Source organism: Geotrypetes seraphini, chromosome 4, assembly GCF_902459505.1.
Source record: "Geotrypetes seraphini chromosome 4, aGeoSer1.1, whole genome shotgun sequence".
Classification (NCBI taxonomy): Eukaryota; Metazoa; Chordata; class Amphibia; order Gymnophiona; family Dermophiidae; genus Geotrypetes; species Geotrypetes seraphini.
In genome coordinates, this window is record NC_047087.1 from 172,137,368 (window position 1) to 172,153,811 (window position 16,444).

General features: G+C 45.6%; 1 protein-coding gene and 1 non-coding gene across 9 annotated transcripts in view; both read left to right on the plus strand.

The window, feature by feature from the left end:
- Positions 1–16,444, plus strand: part of FCSK (fucose kinase) — a 218,248-nt gene that overhangs the window by 161,385 nt on the left and 40,419 nt on the right. The window lies entirely within an intron of this gene.
- TRNAG-GCC lies at positions 1,216–1,286 on the plus strand. The gene has a single exon. It is a non-coding gene; the product is annotated as a tRNA-Gly (tRNA).

The window sequence follows — 16,444 nt, forward strand, 5'->3', positions numbered from 1 at the left end:
TCCCGCTGCAGGGGGGTGTTGTGTGGCAGCGGGAGAGATATCCACTCTCTCCCACTACCAAGTAACCCCCCCCCCTCCAGCAGCGGGAGAGATAGCCATTCTCTCCCGCTACATCAAAGCTCAACCCCTGCCTCCAACCCCTCTCCCCCATACCTTTAATTAGATGGTTGATTGGAGTGATGCCTATTCCCTCCGGCCAGCTGGCCCACCTCTTTAAAATGGGCCTTCCACTCTTTGGTGCATCCTGGGATATACTGGGGAGTGGCCCGGGGCTCTTATTGGCTCAGGTTGTTTAAGGCCCTTCTATGGGAGGGACCTTAAACAACCTGGGCCAATCAAAGCCCTGAGGAGGGGAAAGCCCATTTTGGAAGAGGCGGGCCAGCTGGCCAAAGGGAGTAGGCATCCCTCTGATCAGCCATCTAATTAAAGGTAAGGGGCGAGGGGTCAGAGGAGGGGGTATTTTGATACAGTGGGAGAGCATGGGCATCTCTTCTCCTCCTGGGGGGCTTCGCTTGGCAGTGGGAAAGAGTGGACATCTCTTCCACTGCAGGAGGGGTGTTGTGTGGCAGCGAGAGAATGGGTATCTCTCCTGCTGCTGGGGGGGATCACTTGGCAGCGAGAGAGAATGGGCATCCCTCCTGCTGCGGGGGTGGGGGGGTTGTGTGGCAACGGTAGAGAATGGGCATCTCTCACGCTGCTGAGGAGTCACTTCTCAAAATGGCTTTTCTAGCAGTCTCCAATACTGCCATGCTGGGATTTTAAACAATGCTGTCACCGTACTGGCACCCCTGGACCAGTCGCTGATTTTTGTCACCAAAAGCTGACGCCGCTCTTAGAGAATGGTTCAGCAATTTTTAACAATCCACTGGAGTGCTCATTTTAATATTGAAGAGTCCAATTGCATGTCAGTGTCAGAAACTGCTAGAAACCTCGCTAAAAACAGAGATAAGCCATTTTGATAATCTGCTACTAAAATGCGTGCAGGCTAAATTGTCAGAAAACAGTTTAGTGACAGTGTTAAACTTTTGAGAATCTGGGCCCCAGTGGTTTACTTTCTTCCATCTCTTTTTGTATGTTATATTTCTCTCTCTGCTTTAATAAATTTCTGACAGAGAGCTCTGCCCCTGAAATTCAATCCCTGTTGCTGCTGATGTGGCAACTACAATCACAAAGCAAGAATTTAGACAGCTGTGTGCAAAAATGCTAACAGCTGGAGCATTGGTGGTTCAGTGGTAGAATTCTCGCCTGCCACGCGGGAGGCCCGGGTTCGATTCCCGGCCAATGCAATAGCAAAGTATTTTTTAGTTTAGTTTTTTTAAATTTGGATTCTTAATCTCATTTGTAACATTCATGGATTGAACCTTTCCACATGAACAAAAGAAAGTGACACATAAATTCACTGAGGGCCTGATTCTGTATAGGATGCCCAGTCTCAGCAGCCATCTAAGCGGCTTTTGAGAATTGCACACGGGTGTCCTATATTGAATCGCCCCATCTAACCAACCCGATTCTCTAACCGGCGTTCATGTCACAGACACTGTTTAGAGAATCGAGTTGCTGTTGAGCTGTTCACAACAAGAGAATCTTCCTGTCACGATCAGCTGAGCGACCGCAGCAGGGACCCCCAAACACTATCCCAAGTCGGCTGGCAGGAGGGATACACACTCCCTCCAGCTGTCACTCCTGAACCTCCCACATTGACCGCAGTAAGAGGAATGTCCACTCCCCCCTGCCGCAATCCCCGGAAGGAGGGATTGCCACTTCTTCCTGCCGGCACCTTCCCCACAAACCTGGGAGAAGGGATGCCCACTCCCTCCTGCTGGCAGCCCCCCATACCTTTAAAAGTAATGCCGGCCAGAGGGATTGGGGTCTGAGTGGGCTTTGGGGGGTGGGGGTGGATGGTGTAGGAGGTGTGTGCCAGCAGGATGGAGGGGCCTTAACCAACCTGAAACAATCAGAGCCTTAGGCCCCTTCCTGCACCAGGGCGGGGAAGGCCCGTTATTTTGAAGAGATGGGCCAGCTGACCGGAAGGATTAGGCATCCCTCCGACCAGCCATCTAAAGTAAAGTAAGGGGAGAGGGTGGGGGTTGTCGGAGGCACAGGGGGTTGCATCATGGTGGGAGAGTGTGGGCATCTCTCCTGCTGCCGGGGAAGTATGTTGTTTGGTGGCGGGAGAGACTGGGCATCTCTCCTGCTGCCAGGGTGGGGGGGTGGCGGTTGGTGGCGGGAGAGATTGGGCATCTCTCCCGCTGTTGCTATTTAGGGGGGGGTTCGTTTATTTTGCATATGTTCCCATCACTATCACCAACGATGGTCACATGCAAATTTTGTGAGTCTTCGCTACTCTCCGCCAACCTTATTTGCATAAGCAATTTTTGGAGAATGACTTGCTTTTTTAAAAAAATCACTACTCCTAATTGGTTCTGATTAGGGCTTGAACATCCTCCGACAGCTGCTGCTGGATAGCAGTAAACATGGTGATCAGCTGCTGTTTCTCCATCTTGGCCCTGTAACAGAACCAAAAAGAGAGAAAAAACCCAAGTGCGGCTCTTTGGTTAGTCTTCTGCTCCCAAGACCCAGACCCACCCTCACCAATGCCCCTCTTAGTTACCCTTACCAGAGGGATAGACAAGTCTACGCTTCCTGACCAAAGCCTGTGGTCAGCTCGGGCTTTCCAGCAAAGACTCTCCCGGTCCGGTCCGGTCTCTCAGTCCCCTCTGCTTCTGGGTCTGGTCTGTGGTTGTCTACCACCACTTTGTGCTGTAAACCTCACTCAGGTCAGTCTGGTTTCTCTGTGGCCTGCTTCTTTATTCCAGTTTCCCGTGGAGGCAACAGTAAATCCCACCATTGCCACTACGTTGTGGCTACTGCCAGTGTATCCTCATGAACCCTCATAAGCAGGCCACCATATTTTCCACAAACTTGAGTAGAGACAGGTCAAAGTTCATCAGTTTTATTGTTTTTATTATTATTATTATTATTGTTGTCAGAATGCACCATTAATCCTTTAACATTGCACACCAGGATTTCTCCCACTTTTACCCTGGGTTTCCTCAGTTCAAGCGAAAACATACTTCATTTAAATTCAAAAAGGAAAACACTCCAGTGATTAAACTTTTTTGAGCCGGGACACACTAAAGGTAGTAGCCATGGCTTGAGGCACCCGGAAGTGTGTGGACGTCACTGAGATGACATCATGTGCATGTGTGACATCAGCACGTCGATATTCACGCATGCGCAGAGGCCCTCCAGACAGGCCCTGAAATGCCAGTAGGATGTGCCAGCAGGGAAGTCTAACAAATATCAACTGAGTATCCCAACCACAGATCTCCCAAGCTCCACCCTACACCAACCCAAACTCTTCCCCAGATCTCGCCCATTACTAATTGTAATGCTATTTTTTTCCATTCATTTTTCATGTATACACAGCAGATATAAATTCTCAAAACTGACACATTTCTATCACTATCTTGAAAATAAAATAATTTTCCCTACCTTTGTTTTGTGGTGACTTTATTTTTCTGTGCTTTTAACTATCTTTCCAGTGCCTTCTTATCCATTGACTGTTTTCTCTCCTTCTTCACTTTCTGCCATGCATCCATCTTTGGCTTTAACTTAACATTCAATTTTTCCATTTTTCTGCTTTCTTCTCAAAATCTACTTTTCCATGTATACCTTCCCTTCCTCACCGTTTCCATGGTCTGACATCTCTCTCCTTCCTTCCCTCCTCCCAGTGGTCCGACATCTCTCTCCTTCCCCCTTCCCAGTCTAGCATCTCTCTCTACTACGAACTACTATGGCTTTGGCGGTATATAAAAATTAAATTATTATTATTACTACTACTACTACTATTATTTTTATTGCACTGGTCTGGTATCTCTCCCTTCCTTTAGTCATCTCTCCTTTCCCCCTGCCCCCGTGTAACATTTCTCTCTCCCTTCCTCCATTCTGCCTCCTGCAGTCCATCTCTCTTCCCTTCCTCCCAGTCCAACATTTCTTTCTCTCTTCCTCCTGCATGCTTCTTCTCCGGTTCTCTTTCCCTCCCCTAACCAACATCTCTCTCTCTCCCTCCCTCTATGAGTCCATCTTTTCACTCTCTGCCCTCTCCTCCTTCCCCCCTCCCCCGAGTGTGACATTTCTCCTACCCTCCTTTCTGTCCTCCCCTTCCATCTCACCTTCTTCTTGAGTCCAACACTTTCTGCCTCCTGCACACTTTTTCTCTCTCTCCTTGCCTCTTCCCTCGAGTGACATCCTTCCTTCCCACTCCCCAACCCATGTTCTTTCCCCATGTATCATTTCTCCCTCTCCTCCACCCCATGTCCATATCTCCCTCTCTCATCACTCTCACTCCTCCTATAACAATTTTCCTTCCTTCCCTCCCCCCAACCCCACTCACAGCTAATATGCTCTCTCCCCATCCACCATCTCACCCTCCCCTCTAGTGTGTAGCATCTTTCCAGGTCCAGGAGCATCTCTTCTCCATTCCATTTCCCTGCCCCCTATCCAGCAGCACCTCTTCATCTCCCTATGTCCAGCAGTACCCCTTCTCCCATCCATCCTCTCCCTTCCCCCTGTCCAGCAATACCCCTTCTCCCTTCCCTTTCCCTCCTCCCTTGTCCAGCAGTACTTCTCCCATCTCTAGCAACAGCTCACTGTGTGCTTGTTAAATTGGTCACACAGCTGCCACTAGGATTAATTTAGACGCGGTTTCATCTGAGAGCCTCGAGGCCTTTGCTAGGCCAGCCCCTCTGGGGAAAACATTTTCTGCAATCTATAAGACCACTTGTCTCCTAGACTCAATCCCATCATCTTGGTTAAACATCATCAAACACGGTCTTATGCCTCTTCTTCTGTCTATGATCTCTCAAAGCCTATTAATAGGCACTGTACCATTGCCTTGGAATTCTGCGATACTCAAACCAGTTCTCAAGAACATTTTGTCTGACCCAGAGAGTCTCTCTAATTACAAACCAAAATCGAATATTTTTTTTCTATCCAGATTTACTGAGCTTATTGTTTTTGACCAGGTTTCTGCTCATGTTGAGTCTTCTAATATCCTCCACTCTTTCCAGTCTGGCTTCCATTGAGATCACTCAACAGAATCCATTTTAACTTCCCTGCTAAATGACTTATTTACTTCTTTAAATCATGGTGACTACATAATTCCTGTCTCTTTAGATCTCAGTGCTACATTTGATCTTGTGATCACCATATTCTTCACAATAAATGAGCTTCTTTGAATATTACTGACACAGTACTTGCCTGGTTTACTTCATTTCTTTCTACTGGAACCTTTTCAGTATCTCTTTCTCAATTTCGTTCTGATCTCTTTCCACTTTTTTTGTGGTGTCCCTCAAGGTTCCCTGTTGTCTCCTATTTTGTTTAATATATCCCACAAGGCATTAGCTTCTCTTATCCAGTCTCTGTGCTTAAAGTTCTACATATATGAAGACAATATTCTTTTAGTTTTTCCTCAAAAATTGGATTTGATTCTCTCCGATCCTGCTTAAAAAAATTGATACATGGCTCTCCACCAAACAATTAGTTCTCAGTGCTGCCAAATCTGTTACACTTTAGATAACAGATCACTCATCATTCCCCTCTGTTTCACCTTCTGTTCAGGATACCTCCCTTCAACTGGTCAGTTCCCTAAAGTATCTTGGTGTAACTCTAGATTCTGAATTATCCTTCTCTGTACACATTTCTACAACTGTTAAATTATGTTTTCATTCTATTCATTATATACTTTCTCTCTGGTATTATCTTGACGATGAATCCTATGCTACCCTTCTTTACTCTTTAGTCTTGTCAAAGAAGAGTGACCAAAGTGATAAAGGGGATGAAACTCCTCTCGTATGAGGTTGGGGCACTTCAACTTGGAAAAGAGATGGTTAAGGGGGGATATGATTAAGGGCTACAAAATTCTGAGTGGTGTAGAATGGGTAAAAGTGAATCAATTTTCCAAAAGTACAAAAACCATGAAAATACATGAGGATACTTTTAAAACCAATAGGAGGAAATTTTTTTTTTTTTTTTTTTTAGATTCAAAGAATAGTTAAGTTCTGGAATTCATTGCTAGAGAAGGTAGTTACAGTGATTTGTGCAGCTAGGTTTAAGAAAGGTTTGGATAAGTTCCTGGAGAAAAAGTTGCTAAGGGAGGGAGCAGGCTGGGGACATCTGGAAGCAGGCTGGTCTAGAATTGGGGGGTAACAGAGGGCTGGGTTGTGTGGATGCTGGAATACCTGCTGTTGGGTGGTGTGTGGAAGGGAGAAGAGGTTTGATAGGGACCATAGGTGGTGAACAATTTAGGGAGGACTGGTTGGCAGGATGGTTTCTTCCTTGTTTTGTAATAGGGGAGGGTAGTCAGAGGCTGGGGCAACTTCCTTTGGTAGCCTATGACAGTTTTTTCCTTATGCTCTGGTGTGGTAAGGCGATAACATAAATGAAGCTGAGGTTTATCTCCTAGAATGTAAAAATATCGGAAAATATTATAGGCTTTAAATAGACAGCATGTTTCCATAGCAATGCTACAAGACACACACCTAGGGGCTGAGGAGCATAGCAAACTAAAAAAAAATAAAAATACTAAGTGGAGGATTATATTGACGCTGTTGCACTGGCAAAGTATGCTGAGGTAATTGTTATTTCATAAAATTTTAGAAGTAGAAAGGAAAGAATGTGTAACTGGCTGACCTTTTCAATGCTTCTCTCGAATCAGGAGTGGTACAAGAGGATTGGAGAAGGGCAAATGTGGTCCTTCTCCAAACTACTGATAACGACCCCAGATTACAAGATGTTCAGAAAAGAAATAAAGACTATACTCTTCAAGAAAGCCCTGAAAAAGTCTTAACACCACGAGTACCTTCCTTCTTCCCATCTCCCCGAATCTACCTGATCTATTTACTATCTACTATTTACTTTCACGGAAAATGACAAGAGATCTTCTTTTGTAACTCGCCTTCTATAACTCTTTTTTAATTCACCTTGAACTGCAAGGTAATGGCGGATTGGAAATCTCTAATATAATGTAATGTAAATACTGTAAGTAGAAATAAGAAATGACAGGCTGATAAGTCTGACTTCTGTGGTAAATAAATGAATGGAAACGCTTTTAAAACAGATAATAGTGACGTTTCTGTACAGTTATCTGATTCACTAGAAGTAGTTCTTATCAGACAAATCTGATCAATTTCTTTGACTGGGTGACCAGAGAATTGGATAGAGGGAAAGCGCTGAATGTGGTGTATTTAGATTTTAGTAAAGCCTTTGACAGTGTTCCACACAGGTGTCTAATAAACTGAGTGCCCTCGATATAGGCCCCAAAGTGATGGACTGGGTTAGAAACTGGTTGAGTGGAAGACGACAAAGGGTAGTGGTCAATGGAGATTGGTCGAAGGAAAGGGATGTTACCAGTGGTGTGCCTCAAGGTTTGGTTCTTGGGCCTGTTCTTTTTAACATTTTTGTAAGCAATATTGCTGAAGGACTGACTAGTAAGATTTGCCTCTTTGCAGATGATATCAAAATCTGCATTAGTGTGATGGTGTGGAAAACATGAGGAAGTATTTAGCGAAGCTTGAAGAATGGTCTGATATTTGGCAGCTAAGATTTAATGCTGAGAAATGCAAGGTCATGCATTTGGGACAGTACAGTTTACGAGATAATGAACTTTTGTGCGTGAAAGAGGAGTAGGATTGGGTGTGTGATAGTATTTGATGATCTTTAGGTGGCCAAACAGGTTGAAAAGGTGACAGTAAAAGCTAGAAGGATGCTTGGATGCATAGGGAGAGGAATGACCTTTAGGTAAAAGGAGGTATTGATGCACTTTGTATAAGAGTCTAGTGAGACCTCATTTAGAATATTGTATACAATTCTGGAGACTGCACTTTGAAAAAGATATAAACAGGATGGAGTCAGTCCAGAGGAAGGCAACTAAAATGGTCAGTGATCTACATCAAAAGGTGTTCGGGAACAGACTTAAAGATCTCAATATGTATACGTTGGAGGAAAGGTGGGATAGGGGAGATATGTTAAAGTTGTTTAAATACCTATGTGACATAAATACACTTGAGGCAAGTCTCTTCCATTTGAAAGGAAACGCTAGAGTGAGAGGGCATAGAATGAGGTTAAAAGATGATAGGCTCAGGAGTAATCTAAGGAAATACTTTTTTTTTTTTTTTTTTTTTTAAAGGGTGGTAGATGCGTGATAGAGCTGGTGGAAATAAAAACACTCTGAATTAGTGCTGCCCGATTTAGGAGAAAAAAATTTGATTCAATTCAGCCTACTGAATCAATTTTCAATTTGATTTTCCTGCCCAATTGGGTGTTTGTTTGTTTTTTCAAACATCCTGGTGGGTTTATTTTATAGCCTCTTTACCCCCTTTGCCCCACCTACCCACACTGGCACTGTGGTGTAAACAAAATAAACAAAAAAGACTTTTCCTCTCTGTTAAATCCTAGCTCACGTTTGCGGTCTAACACCAGAAATGGCAGGATACACATTTCAAATCTGACATATTGTAATCACAAAACAGAAAATAAAATTATTTTTTCTACCTTTTGTTGTCTGGTCGTTATTCAAATCATATTGGTCCCAGACTCTGGTTGTCTTCTGATCAGGGTCTCCTTCTTTCTTTCTCCGTGCTAACCATCCATCTTCCATCTCTGTCCTCCCCTTACCTCCCCCAGAGGTCTGGCGTCTTTCCTTTTTTTCATCTCCATCCCCACAGCTGCAGCAATGGACCCCACCATCCCCAGCTCCACCATCTCTCCTTTTCTCAACTACCCTTCACCCAGCATCTCTCCCTCCTTCCCCACCACCCCAGTGTCCATCTGCTCTCCCTTTTTTTTCCCAACTATCCTCCTATCCAGTATCTCTATCCCACTCCCCTCCACACTTCGCTCCCTTTCTGTTCCTTCCTTCCCTAAATCCCATTGTCCACCATCTCTCTCCCTCTCCTCTGTTTTTAGACCAATTATTTCTTTCCCCCCCCCATTATATGCATGTCTCTTTGAACCCCTCTTCCCTCCCTCCCCCTGAAGGCCTGCATGTTCCCCCAACTTCCCCTGAAGGCCTGCATGTTTCCCAGCTTCCCCTGAAGGCCTGCATGTTCCCCTGCCTTCCCCCCAAAGGCCCACATGTTCTCCCCTCACCCCAAGGCCTACATGTTCCCCCAGCTTCCCCACTCTTACCTTAAGATAATATGGCAGCCTGCAGGATTGCCTGTGTTGTAGTGATCCTTGCAACTGCCGTCATCATCAGCACCACGTTCCCTCTGCCGCAGTCCCGCACCCCCCCCCCCTCTGATGTCAGGGGCAGGATCGTGGCAGAGGGAACATGCTGCTGGCATCGATAGCAGCTACAAGGATCGCTACAGCACCGGCAATCCTGCAGGTAGCCGTATTATCTTAACGTAAGAGCAGGGAAGCTGGGGGAACATGCAGGTCTTCAGAAGGGGGTGATGCAGACCTTTGGAGGAGGGGCAAACGTTCTGAGGGGTAGGCCTTCAGGCCTCCCCCTCGCCCCCTAAAGCGGCAGCGGCAGTGGACAGTGAGCAAGAGGCAGCGCTGCCACTCCTGCTTTAGGAATGCACGGGGAGGAGGGGATGTGCCTCTTTTCTTAGTGGAGGCATGCCACAGGGATATGTAATGGGACTGGTGCTATTTAACGTATCTATAAAATATCTGGAAATTGGAACGACGAGTGAGGTGATTTAAATTTGTAGATGACACTGATAATTTATGGCCACAGTAAATGTGAAGGTTTTTTGATCCATGAAAGATACCTACCACTACTTTATAACCATAGGAGAACTTTATATGTTCCATGGTGTAGTGTTCTGAGATCTTTTCCTAGGCATCTAGGTATTTTGATTTGATGCTTTTTTGAGGATCTTATTATCATGTGGGTTGGTATATATTTTCCACAGGAATTTTTTTGATTGTTCACGAAAAGTGACCAAGATGATAAAAAGAATGGAACTCCTCTCGTATGAGGAGAGACTAAAAAGGTTTGGGGATGTACAAAGACAAATATGTTATGCCTTTATATATGCTAGTTAGGGGTCTTCAGCTTGGAAAAGATACGGCTGAGGGGAGATATGATTGAAGTCTGCAAAATCCTAAGTGGTGTAGTAGAACAGGTACAAGTGGATTGATTTTTTAATCTGTCAAAAATTATAAAGACTAGGGGAGACTTGATGAAGTTACAGGGAAATACTTTTAAAACCAACTGGAGGAAATTTTTTTTCACTCAGAGACTAGTTAAGCTCTGGAATGCATTGCCAAAGGTTGTGGTAAGAGCGGATAGCGTAGCTGGTTTTAAGAAAGGTTTGGACAATTTCCTGGAGGAAAAGTTCACAGTCTTTTCTTGAGACAGACATAGGAAAGCCATTGCTTGCCCTGGAAGGGTAGCATGGAATGTTGCTACTATTTGGGTTTTGGCCAGGTACTAGTGACCTGGATTTGCTACCATGAAGTCAAGCTACTGGGCTAAATGGACTATTGGTCTGACCCAGTAAGGCTATTCTTAGGGGTGGGGGGTGGTATGTTGTAGGAGAAGAGCAGCACTACAAACCATGTCATCCTCCTTGACTACCGTATATAGTAGAAGGGGGGGAGGGAGTTTGTGTGTGGGGTTTTTTTTTTTTTTAATTTTAATCTTTCAGTTCTAACAACTCCTATTTGGAAAAGCTGAACCTAGAGGATTGATGAGCACTCCTGATCATTTATCAATCAATCTGCTTGTATAAGCTGAGTGTGCATTCTTATACCATTCTCAAAAGCAGAAGTTCTTCACCAGTGGCGCCAGCATTCAAAGAGGTCAAAAAGGGTGGGTAGAGAAGGGTCTTGAAATCCAAGGCAATTTATTGACTCTTTCTAGGCCGAATGAAGGCAGTTATTAAGATAGTTATTGATAGTATAACTATGTACAAGGGGCTGCTGAAAAATTCTCAGCCCAACCAAGAAGAGAATGATGTGGAGCCATGAAACTTTCAAGCAGTGGTGTACACGGTCCCCAGTTGAAGGCAACACAAAGCACAGAAGACCCGTTTCAGAATTTTGAGTTCACACCAGGTGAAGTTTACAGTGAACTGGCAAGACTCAAGGTGAACAAAGCCATGGGACCAGACAATTTGCACCCAAGAATGCTCAGAGAATTGAGCGATGTCCTGGCGAAACCGTTGGCTGAGCTATTCAATCTCTCCCTAAGTAAGGGGAAAGTTCCCCTGGACTGGAAATTAGCTAATGTCGTTCCTCTGCATAAAAAGGGTTGCAGGGCAGAGGCTGCGAATTATAGATCGGCGAGTCTCACATCAATAGTGTGCAAACTCATGGAAACACTAATTAAAAGCAAATTGGACACGATCTTGAATGAAGGGAATCTTCGGGATCCCAGTCAACATGGATTCACCAAGGGTAGGTCCTGCCAATCCAATCTCATCAGCTTCTTTGATTGGGTAACAAGAAAGTTGGACTTGGGAGAGTCTTTGGACGTTGTGTACCTGGACTTCAGGAAAGCTTTTGACAGTGTCCCACACCGCAGGCTGCTAAGCAAGATGGAATCGATGGGGTTAGGAGAGACACTAACTGCATGGGTCAATGATTGGCTGAGTGGCAGACTTCAGAGGGTGGTGGTTAATGGTACCCTCTCTAAAACATCGGAGGTGACCAGTGGAGTGCCGCAGGGCTCGGTCCTGGGTCCACTCCTTTTCAACATATTCATAGGATCTGACTCAAGGGCTTCAAGGTAAAATAACACTATTCACCGATGACGCCAAACTATGTAATATAGTAAGTGAATGCAATTTACAGAATTATATGGCGCAGGACCTGCTTACATTGGAAAGTTGGTCCTCAACCTGGCAGCTAGGCTTCAATGCTAAGAAATGTAAGGTCATGCACCTCGGAAGCGGAAATCCATGCAGGACGTACTTCTTGAACGGAGAAACTTTAACTAGGACTTCAGCAGAACGAGATTTAGGAGTAATCATCAGTGCAGACATGAAAACTGCCAATCAAGTGGAGAAGGCTTCATCTAAAGCAAGGCAGATATTGGGTTGTATCAATAGAAGTTTCGTCAGCCGAAAGCCTGAAGTCATAATGCCGTTGTACAGGGCCATGGTGAGACCTCATCTGGAGTACTGTGTGCAATTCTGGAGGCCACATTACAGTAAAGATGTGCGCAGAATTGAAACGGTTCAACGGACGGCCACCAGGATGATCTCGGGGCTCAAGGGTCTCTCGTACGAAGAGAGACTGAACAAATTGCAGCTCTACACTCTTGAGGAACTTAGGAAGAGGGGAGACATGATTGAAACATTTAAGTACCTCACGGGACGTGTCGAAGTGGAAGATGATATTTTCTTTCTCAAGGGACCCTCGGCCACAAGAGGGCACCCGCTCAAACTCAGGGGCGGAAAATTTCATAGCGACACCAGAAAGTATTTCTTCACAGAGAGAGTGGTTGATCATTGGAACAAGCTTCCAGTGCAGGTGATCGAGGCAGACAGCGTGCCAGACTTTAAGAATAAATGGGATACCCATGTGGGATCCCTACGAGGGTCAAGATAAGGAAATTGGGTCATTAGGGCATAGACAGGGGGTGGGTAAGCAGAGTGGGCAGACTTGATGGGCTGTAGCCCTTTTCTGCCGTCATCTTCTATGTTTCTATGTTTCTATTACCAAAGGGGGGGGCGGTCTACCCCGAGTGCATGGCTTGGGGGGGTGCACAGCCGGCCAGTTCTGGGTCTTCCTGCCCTTCCTTTCCCACGGCCACGCCGCTATGATGCTACCTCCTCCCGCCGGGTTTTTCCGACGTCAATTCTGACGTCAGAGAGGACGTTCTGGGCCAGCCAGGCAGTGATGAAAAAAATAAATGGTCACATTACCTCTGACTTACTTTCGCTGCAGCAGAGTTGGCAGCTGTGCTGAGGTGCAGGAAGGTCCTGCGCTGACTCGTCTGCCAGCTCTGCTCCGGAAGAAGTAAGTTACGTCGGAGGGGGTGGACCCAGCAGACGCAGTCATTGCGGGACTTTGCCACAACTCCCTGCATCTGCCGGGTCCACCCCCTCTGACGTAACTTACTTCTTCTGGAGCAGAGTCAGCAGATGAGTCATCGCGGGACCTTCCAGTATGCGGCTGCTGAGTCCACTCCAGAGCAAGTATGTCAGAGTGGGGTAGACTGGCAGCAGGCAGCTACAATCATCGTGGGACCTTGCTGCATGAAGGGAGAGAAAGGAGCAGGATTGCTGGAATGGAAGAGTGGTGGGGGCAGAGTGGTATGGAAGGGTGGTGCTGATAGAATTGATGTACAGAGAAAGGGGAGAGACATAAGGGGGAAGGATATTGGAGGGAGAGAAAGGGGGCAGATGCTGATTGAAGAGGGGTGGATGGCGAGAGAAAGGGCAGACATTGGGGAGCCTATGCTGGATGGAAGTGCAGATGGGATAGATAAGGGAGCAAATGCAGGAAGGAAATGGGAGGAGAAAGAGAGGAGCAGATGCTGAATGGAAGTGGACAGAGAGAGAAGGTACTAGATGGAAGGGTTGGAGAAAGAGGGTACATCATGGAAGGAGGGGATAAATAAAAGGAGGGCACATGATGGGGAGAAAAGGATTGAGTTAGGGAAACACTGGAGAGGTGAGGGAAAGAGGTGGCAAGCTTTAGGTAGACAGTAAAGGACATTGATGAGAGGGTAGTAAGAACGTAATCTAGACAGATGCAGAAAAGGAAAATGAGGGAAAAAAAGAAAAGGGATTGCAGAGGAGAGATGTGGGAGAGGGAAGGAGAGGAGAGAGATTCCAGACCAATGGGGGTGAAAGGAGAGATGGAAGGGGGAGGCATACAGTTTCTGGAAGGGGCATAGAAGGAGAGAATTTGCCATATAGGGGAAGAGAGACAGCAGACAATGAATGGAAGGAAGAGAGTTACAAGAAGATGAGGAAAGCAGAACCACAGAAGACAAAGGTAGAAAAAAAATTTGTATTTATTTATTGCTTTAGGAGACATGTGTCACTGTTTCTGTGGTGCAATGTATGCAGAGTCCAGCTTCTTACTGGTTCAATTTAACCTTTGTCTATGTACTGTATTTCTATTTTATCCCCCCTTTTACAAAACTGTGGAGCGTTTTTTAGCGCCAGCCGTGGTGGTAGCAGCTCTGATGCTCAGAATTCTATGAGCATCAGAGCTGTTACCACCGTGGCTAAAATTCACACTACAGTTTTGTAAAAGGGGGAGGGGTTAGTTTGTGATGACATATTCCATACTAGGCGAAGGTGTTTTCTGTGTTCTGTGTGTTCGAAAGACATGTTTTTTTGTTAGGATTGACTGCAGGATTGATCTGTACTAGTCTGGCTTGTTTAGTTTTACAATGGGTGTATTGATGTTGTACTGCTCACTGCAGTATGTAAGATGCTGCCTTTTCCTAAGTACTCATGTGTGACATGTGGCTTGTTACTAAAAATCATGTTTTTCATACAGATTGGGGGGGTGTCAAAAAATGATGGGCCCCGGGTGTCACATATGCTAGGTATGCCACTGCTTACAAGTTATTACACACATCTTGGTTGGGCTGAGAACTTTTCGGTAGCCCCTTGTACTGCTACTACTGTTAATTACTAGTGTGAGTTTGCAACATATTATCAATTAACCCAGGAAAATATGTAGCTGTAAGTAGTCACTAGTGGAAATGAGTTTAGGAAGGGGTGAGAGTGTTTCATTGTTCAGTTCAAGAGGTGGGGGTCCTCAATAAAGGTTAAAAACCCTTGCTCTATAGCTTACAATTGCAAAGGTGGAAATTGCAGATGTGAACGCTCCCTCTCCACCTCAATGCCAGTATTATTACACAATGCTCACAGCATATAGGGGGGACAATTCTTAATTGAATATGGGAATATGTTGCTCTAACGCAGGGGTGTCAAACTCAATCCCTTAAGGGGCCAAAACCTGAAAAAAGTTAAGTCGCGGGCCGAATTTTTTATTAAGACAGTTAAAGGTCCTTTTATTAAGGTACACTAAATGTGTACCTTAATAAAAGGACCCCTAAGTGACTAAGGCTTAGTCTTAGTAGAAGTATAGGGTTACAACGTCTCCAATCCAACGCTGGCTCTGTAGTGTAAACAAAATAAATAAAAAAGACTTTTCCTCTCTCTGTTAGGTCCTAGTTCACGCTCACTATCTAACACCAGCTCTAGCAGGATACACATTTCAAATCTGACATAATTTAATCACAAAACAGAAAATAAAATTATTTTTTCTACCTTTTGTTGGTCCCAGGCTCTGGTTGTCTTCTAATAACTCGCTTGCCAGGGTCTCTTGCCTATTTGTTGTTTTCTTCGTTCTCGGTGCTAACCATCCATCTTCCATCTCTGTCCTCCCCTTTCATTTCCCTTCCCTCCCCTGGAGGTCTGGCATCTTTCCTTTTTTTCATCTCCATCCCCGCAGCTGCAGCAATGGATCCCACAATCCCCAGATCTACCATCTCTCCTTTTCTCAACTACCCTTTCATCCAGCATTTCTCCCTCCTTCCCCACCACCCCAGGGTTCACCATCTCTCACATTCTCTTCTCAACTACCCTCCTATTCAGTATCTCTATCCCCCCCCCCCTCCACACCATTCCTTGTGTCCAACTTCTCTTCCTTTCTGTTCCTTCCCTCTCTCCATCCCATGTCCACCATCTCTCTCCCTCGCCTCTGTTTTATTTCTTCCCCACCCCTTCATCCACCACACCCTCTCCCTTCCCTTCCATCTCCTCTGCTGCTAATGGCATCTGTTCCAGTGGAGGACCCAGCCTGGCATGTGTTCTTTATAACATCCACTCATTCTCTTCACTCTGAAGTTTGGCATTGAGATTTGTGGTCTTTATTGCAAGCTGTCCTCTCTACAATGTTCTTGTAGTTCTTGGAATAAACACTGTGGGCAATTTCTACACAACAGGACCTGTTACTCATCACGAGCACCTTGAGCTCCCTGATGTGCACCAGAAAAGTATGGAATACTGATGGTAAACATGTTTGGTTTTCTTGTTGCTCCCATAACCAATGTTTGGCATCAGGATCTGGCCCTTGAGTCTCCTGCAAACTTTATTATCAATACCTCAGTAGTGGCAAATTAACTTCTTGGTTCTTTTCCCTCTTCTTCTTCCCGGTCTCACCTTCCGATTGGGCCCACCGTTCCTACCCTCCCTCCATCCCAGCTTCCTGGTCTCCTCTTCAAAGTAGCCTGCTGAGGATTGCTGGCCGGCTGTAGTGAACCTCACAGGCCGCCGTCGACCTCAGTAGCATGTTCCCTCTGCCACAATCCTGCCCCTCCTCTGATGTACGGGATTGTGTCAGAGGGAATGTGCTACCGAGGTTGACAGCGGCCTGCGATGTTTGCTACAGCTGGCCAGCAATCCTCAGCAGGCTGCTTTGAACAGGAAGGGAAGAAATAGACGTGATCCCGTAC